This window comes from Bison bison, unplaced genomic scaffold (genome assembly GCF_000754665.1).
Source record: "Bison bison bison isolate TAMUID 2011002044 unplaced genomic scaffold, Bison_UMD1.0 scf7180017864518, whole genome shotgun sequence".
Classification (NCBI taxonomy): Eukaryota; Metazoa; Chordata; class Mammalia; order Artiodactyla; family Bovidae; genus Bison; species Bison bison.
In genome coordinates, this window is record NW_011495071.1 from 14,658,048 (window position 1) to 14,664,931 (window position 6,884).

Consider the following 6,884-nt stretch of genomic DNA (forward strand, 5'->3'; position numbering starts at 1 on the left):
GCCCAGGCCCGGGGGCGGTGCTGCCACCCGCCCGGGGCCCAGCCCGAGCCTGACCGCTCCCAGAGGGAGCTGCTTTCTTCTCCTTAAAGGGCCGGGCAGAAAAGGGAAGAGGCTTGTGCAAAGGTTGCCGGGGTTGCTCGGGCGCCCAGAGCGGGGCTGCGGAGGACAGATTAGCTCCGTTTCCTGGGCTATTTCCCGGGCGCTCCGCGCAGCTTTAAGATAAAAAGAGAATTGGTGTGTTTGGAACAGATAAAAGGTGGTTGTTGCTGGAGTGTTTTGAGGCTGTTTTTTTTTTTTTTTTTTTTTTAAGCTCTCAGGCTGACCAAGTTTGAAAACGTTTGTATGAACTGCCAGATATTGAATGTTGCCCCTATTTGGGGACCAAAAATTAGTCTTCGACTTTGCTGGCGGGATGGGCTGTTAGCGAGATGGGTTGTCCCCGGCTGCTTCTCTGTGTGTGACCTCTTCGGAGGGCTGAACTTGAAGTTTCGGTCTCGAGATGGCCCAAAGCCGTTGCTGCGGCAAGCTGGGCTGGGCTCCGGACCTCCCGTCACACTCAATGGGGCACTGGGATGACGTCCGTGTCCGGGGCGCTTGACCCCGGCGCGCACTCTTGCGGCTGGCTGGGCTTTTGGCTCTGGCCGGGCGGCCCAGCCAACAACCCAGTGGAGTCGGGATGTGAGAGTGCCCCCTCTCCCTGCCTCCCTAGGGTCTCCTCCCTTCTGCCCTGTATAGTCACATGCCTAGGTTTCTCCCCGGGTCCCGAGGAGAACAGACACAGCCCCGCCCAGTCTATTTCTAGGAGGTGAGTTTGGTGAATAAAAAGGTCAAGTGGTCGGGTCCGAGAGCTGGTCCATGGCGAGGGGGGACAGGATGGACACCTGGCAAGGACCGCCCCGCCTGCCCCCTCCCTCTCCCCCGGTCCGCCCAGCTTACGACTGGCCTCCGCAGGCCACATTCTTGCGCTAAGTGAGAAAATCTGTGGGAAAAGCAATCCCGAACCGGCCAAGAGCCGGCGAAGCTGATCCTGCGATGGCATTTTGTTTTGAACAGTTGCTGAGGTTGACGTTTCCTCATAAGGTAAGGTGTCACTGGACAGTCGGCTGCCCAAATGCCACATGTATAATTAGCCTGCGCACTCAGCACCTCGTCCCGGAGGCCCACAGGCACGGGCTTGGCGGAGCTGGTCCACTCAGCACCGTTCCAGGCTACAGGATTCCCGTGGGAGGGTCGAACCAACCAGGACAGCCTTCGGGAGGCCCTGGCACTAGAGAAGACTGTGACAGTGTAGTCTTGTCTTTCTCTCTCTCTCTCCACTTCTTGTTTCTTCTCTAGTTTTCGGCTGAGGGCAGACTTCTGGTTAGATAGGCAAACCCGACAAGCGGCAGGGTGAGTGCTGAACGAGGAAAGGGGATGCAGAGTAAATCTGGCACTACACCTTCTCTACACACTCCGCCCATGGGGGAGGGCTGCTAGTGCCCTTCAGTCTGCACTATCCCAGTAGGACTAGCGCAGACTTGGCGTTGTATCCTGGCTTGGTTAGGGGCTTCAGTTTCTAGTTGGATTGTTCACCTGTTCTATGCTTCCTCCCGCACCCGCCCCAGAGGTCTCAGCAAATTGCTGTATGCGCTCTGATTGCAGTTTCTCTTCCCCCCCGCTCCAGGCCTAGCCACTTGGGGCTGCTAGTGTTCACTGTGCGGGCGAACCTGTAAATATCTGCTCTCTCCCTGTTTCACTCTTGTTCAGCTTGGGGTTTTTAGGAGCAGTGCCCTGTTCTGTTTGTACCCAGATTGGTGCTTGAGCTTCCTGCCTAGGTTTCTAGACCCCAGCTTCAGGTCAACTTTAGTCTGCACTCTCTGGAAGAGACCAGATGTCTGCAGTCATGAACATGAGCTTCCCCCTATCACCCTGTGCAATAACCATGGAATTCAACACTCAGCGTTAGACACTTTCATCACTCTCCCTTCTTCCCTTGTTTCTAAGCCACTCAGATATTCCTGATACCTACTAGAAGATTCTCTTTACTTGAAAACAAACAAGCAAACATCTTAAACCTTCCACTAATTCAGTGGGATAGAGTTAGCTTGTCTATGGCAGCAAGGGTGCGCTTTTCTTCTAGATGGTGGGGACGTGGGTTATTTAGTTGCATTTGCTTTTGATTGAATCAATGAAATACTTTATTTTATTACAGCAGGGAAAAAGTTATGACTGATTTTTTTTTACTGTACCAGACCATAAATATATTATCCATGTATATTTGAGTGTATCTTCCTGAATACACATATGTAAGTGCATGGGCAGTAGGCCAAATGGCATGTAAATTTCTTTCTCCTGCATTTTTGAAAACCTCTTAAATCAAGAGAGAGTGTCCCATTCTAAAACAAGAACAACAAACACTAACCAAAAAAACCACAAAATCCTTTAGACTCTGAAAGCAAGTAAGTGTGCACTACACATATTAGATCTAGCTTATGACCAAGGGCAGTAAGTGACCAGGATCTAGACAAGTGCTAGGTCATTAATTCCTCTGGCAAACTAGTATCTTCTGTTGCTTTTCTTGTATCACTGCCACCTCCTTTTTCCTCGGTTCTCCTACCATATTCTTTTTATAGTGGCAAAACTAAATATTGTTTATTGTATTTATTGTTGTTCTTAATTTTTATTTTGGAAGTAATAAGAAGGAACTTTCTCTTGGTATATATGTATTCTTGAAAATGCAAAATAAATTGCAAATTTATTATTACGGAGCATGATACAAGCTCCTGTAAGAGTATACTGTGTAAGCACAGTGCCCAACATTATACTACAAAGAAAGGTAGATGCAAAAAAATTAATAAAGCACTATCAATATCTATATCTTAAGTTGATTCTGTAATGGATTCAGTAACTGAATATCTAGAAGAAATGACATTCATATTGTCTGCTGGACATTTTTTCATTAGCAGTAGAAAGATATTTTTTCTTAGTAAGGGAAAAGCACATATTTAAAATGTTAACTTATTTAGCAAATCTTTCTCTTATAAGGCTTTAACAATATATTGCTTTAAATACATAAATGATAAGTTTTGGTGGCATTATTGAGATTTTATGCTGTTTCTATTTGACTTCTTTTAGGAATTATTAGTTTATTGCTCACTGATGAAATTTTTACACATATCTACCTTATATTGAAGAAACTAGTGACATTTTAAAAATCCTCTTTGAATTAGTATACTAGATACTGGAGTAAATGAATTTTATTTTTACAAAGTTTAATGTACATTGGCTTTAACCCTTACTTTTAATATTATCTATACTTTTCCATATTGTTAGGTTATAAATCTGTAAGTTTGAAAGTATTCTCTTATTAGTGAGATAATTGATATATACCTTTTCACTATTTACAAACAGCATTCTGTATAAGTATAGTAGAGTACAATTAAAATTTTGGTTGTTCTAAGAGCTATTTGTTTAAATATAGTTTAGGGGTGCATATATATCAATTGATGTTTTTGAAGTCAAGTGAAACATTCCATCAAGCTAATGTGCCTGAGAGTACCATATCAGGCACAGACAGGTACTAGAAATGATAAAACACAGATAACATTCAGCAAGATGATTTGCAGATGGGATGTATTATCTGCTGTCATGAGGTTAGATGGGTCATATTACTGTTTTTTAAAAAAGTTAATCTAGGTTATTTCAGAATTATCAAGGTATATGAGATGTAATGAGAACAGATTTTATTATAAAAACTTGCTAAAAGAATGAAAAAATAGTTTTGCTTTTTAGAGCAGAAAATGGACTCTCTTTGCATTTGGATTGCTTCTTGTTTAAGAAATATAACTCTCCCCTATTATTTTTTTTTCCAACAATGAAAATAATGTATTGAACATTTTGTGTCTTTATCCCGTCCTCACATTTTCTACTGACTGTCCCCTGACTATCAACATACTCAAGTAAAACAAAAACAAAAACAAGCTGGTACTCCAGTGTAGTCTATGAAAAGCAGCTTTTATTAACTGTTAGCACATTTTAAATGTATAGCATATCATTTTCGCTTGAGGTTCTTCAACTGTGATCTGAAAACTAATTGTTTTGATAAGTCATATCAGAAACTTTAATCATTCTCTCATTATATACTCATTATACATTTATATGAAGTGTGTTTTCATTTTTCTTGTTCTGTGGAAGAGGGTAAAAGTTTTTCAGCTAATCGTTTTGTTTAGACTTTTAGTCAAACTGGAAATAATTTTAAATTTGTGTTATGGTTCTTAATAGAGCTTTTCAGATTTAAATATCCACTGTCATAATTTGGATAAAGATATCAATTGAGAGTGTAGGTGTAGATTGTAAGATGAAATATCATGTACGTTTACTATGTATTCTCTCCTCTGGAAAAGGCTGCTGGTCTGTTTTTCCTCAAATCTGTGGTAGTCTCAAAAAAAGGGACCTCAAAACCCTAAAACCTCAGAGAAACAGTATCGATTCAGTTCTTAACTGCAAATCCTTCATATCGTTGCTCAAAATATCCAACTTTACACTAATATTAGCCATTCTTTTTATAGTGACACCATGCTTAGTAAAAAACTTCTAAGCACTGAGGTCAGGTGTTGAGATTGGATTCTAGTTTATTTTTCATGAATCAGATAAAGATTTCTGTGCATGAGACCATATGTGAAGATGAGAGAACAAGAACATTTCCATATCAAAGGCAATATATCTGAGGCTGCATGGTAATTAAAATGCAGTGGTTTGGACTCTGTGCACTAGCACTTAAGCAGAGCATTGCCAGGACCTTGTGCATCATGCAGGCGGTTGCCTCTTGCATACTTCTTGAAATACACTTATAATTTTGTACAAACATTTATGCCAGTCCACACTTTTCTGTGGATAATTTGTATTTCATCCAAACCATTCAGAGTAGAAGTTATTTTTTGAGCTACCCCCTCATTATGGCTTTTGTGCATCAACTATTTTTATTCTAGTTGTTTGTATTTCCTTTTACCAGAATGATGGCTTGTTTATATTCAGAATCTCTTCTTGCTCCTCTAAGACCCCTTATATATCACTCATGTTTTACTATTCACTCAAAAAAACTTTCATCTTTAGTAAAGATGTGAATTATTTCCTGAGGTTAATTGTAGATGCTGTTATCTATTGTAAACTAGTAAACTACACAAAATCAACTGCCCAGTTATTTCTGTTTTGTAATGCCAATATGTTTAGTAATCCCCACTATATTGTACAGTGCATAATATTGGAAAAGTCCTTTTCAGAATATTAAAAGAATTCGGAAATGTTCTTCTTTACCTTTTAAAGGCGTGCAAATACATAACGGCATTCTCTTTCATTCTACTGCAAGTGAAAAATGATTATTTGAAACTATAGAAATCTTTCTTTATCTAAAGAGTTATCTCTGCATTTATAGGGAGACATTTGGATTTAATTATAAAGAACTAGGTTAGCATTGTAACCTGTAGTTATTTGGGGATAAGATAGTGGGGAAAAAAGTATAACAATTGGTAGTCCCATGTTGTGTATATTTTAGAAAATTTGCATCTTTGGTAATTAACCTGAATTTTCTGCTCTGTAATTTTCTAGATTTTCTATTGCTGTATTTGCTCTCTTTCTATGCATGTGGCAAGGAATTCACTAGTATATTTTACTTACTAAGCTCTTCTAGTCTATAAAGCTATTAAAAGATTTTTCTGAATTGAAGCACTGTGTATTGAAGAAGCCTAATATGATATTGTGAAATCCTTTAAGAGTTTTTATGTTTAAAGTATTTTGGATCAAAATTACTTAAATATATTTATTTGATGCTTTTCAATGATGACATGTATAAATAAGCATAATAAACATAAGGTAAATTTAAAATCCTTTATATGATGTGTGTATTAGTGTCTGCAAACATTCTGTATTCTCTCATTTCAGGTTCTCCCTTGATCTCTTTCTTCTCTGAAAATCTCACAAGATAAATCTTTAAATGATCTATTATCCTTTCTTTGTTCAATAATTTGTTGTTTCTACTCAAAGAGACAAATTGAATTGTCTATCTTTAATATATCCATTCAAATGCAAAAATGGACGTTAGTGCTATTTGTGATTTTTGACTTCACTGAGCACAATTTCTTTGCTTCTTTGAAAAGTAGTCCTTTAAAATTTGACAAAGAAAGTTAAATATGCTTTACTTTCCATGACTACGCAAGCACAATATGTGGAAAAGCAAAAATGCAACAGATTTTTTAAAATTAATTTTTATTGATGTATAGTTATTTACAAGGTTGTGTTAGTTTCTATTGTGCAGCAAAGTAAATCCATTATACATATACATATATCCACTCTTTTTTAGACTCTATTCCCATGTAGTCTTTTCAGAGTACTGAATAGGGTTCCCTGTGCTATACAGTAGGTTCTTATTTGTTATCTATATTATATATTAGTAGTGTATAAATTGGGAGATTGGGATTAACATATACACAGATTATTTTTTTTTAAACTTTCTATTTTGTATTTGGGTATATAACCAGTTAACAATGTTTTGAGAGTTTCAGGTGAACAGCAAAGGGACTCGGCCATACATATGCGTGTATCCCTTCTCCCGTAAACTCCCCTACACAGATTATTTTTTAATGACAAGCATAGATTTCAAATGGGACTCATTCTGAGGCATGGTTGCAAATAGTTGCTTTTTTACTTTACAAACAGATCATTGGGCAACATGATTGAGCACTTACTAAGTTCTGCATATCCTGAAGGGCATTTAAAAAATATGTTATTTTCTGTTCTGCAACTTAAACAAAAAGCACTTCTTTGGTTTTGGCTGTGTCAGGTCTTTGTTGCTGTGCACAGGCTTGTTTTCTAGTTGTGGCGGGAGTGCTGCTCCCTGGCTGCTGTGTGTG

General features: G+C 38.7%; 1 protein-coding gene across 8 annotated transcripts in view; it reads left to right on the plus strand.

The window, feature by feature from the left end:
- SOX6 (SRY (sex determining region Y)-box 6) overlaps positions 1 to 6,884 on the plus strand; it is a 722,502-nt gene that overhangs the window by 2,733 nt on the left and 712,885 nt on the right. The window contains exons 1-2 of one of the 8 annotated variants that reach the window (XM_010830547.1): positions 110 to 805; positions 952 to 1,080. The exons of 6 other annotated variants lie outside the window; for them this stretch is intronic. The gene's annotated coding sequence lies outside the window, so the exon portion shown is untranslated. Of the gene's footprint in view, positions 1 to 109; positions 1,081 to 6,884 lie in introns of those variants that run through there. One more of the 8 variants, XM_010830546.1, reaches the window with a different exon arrangement.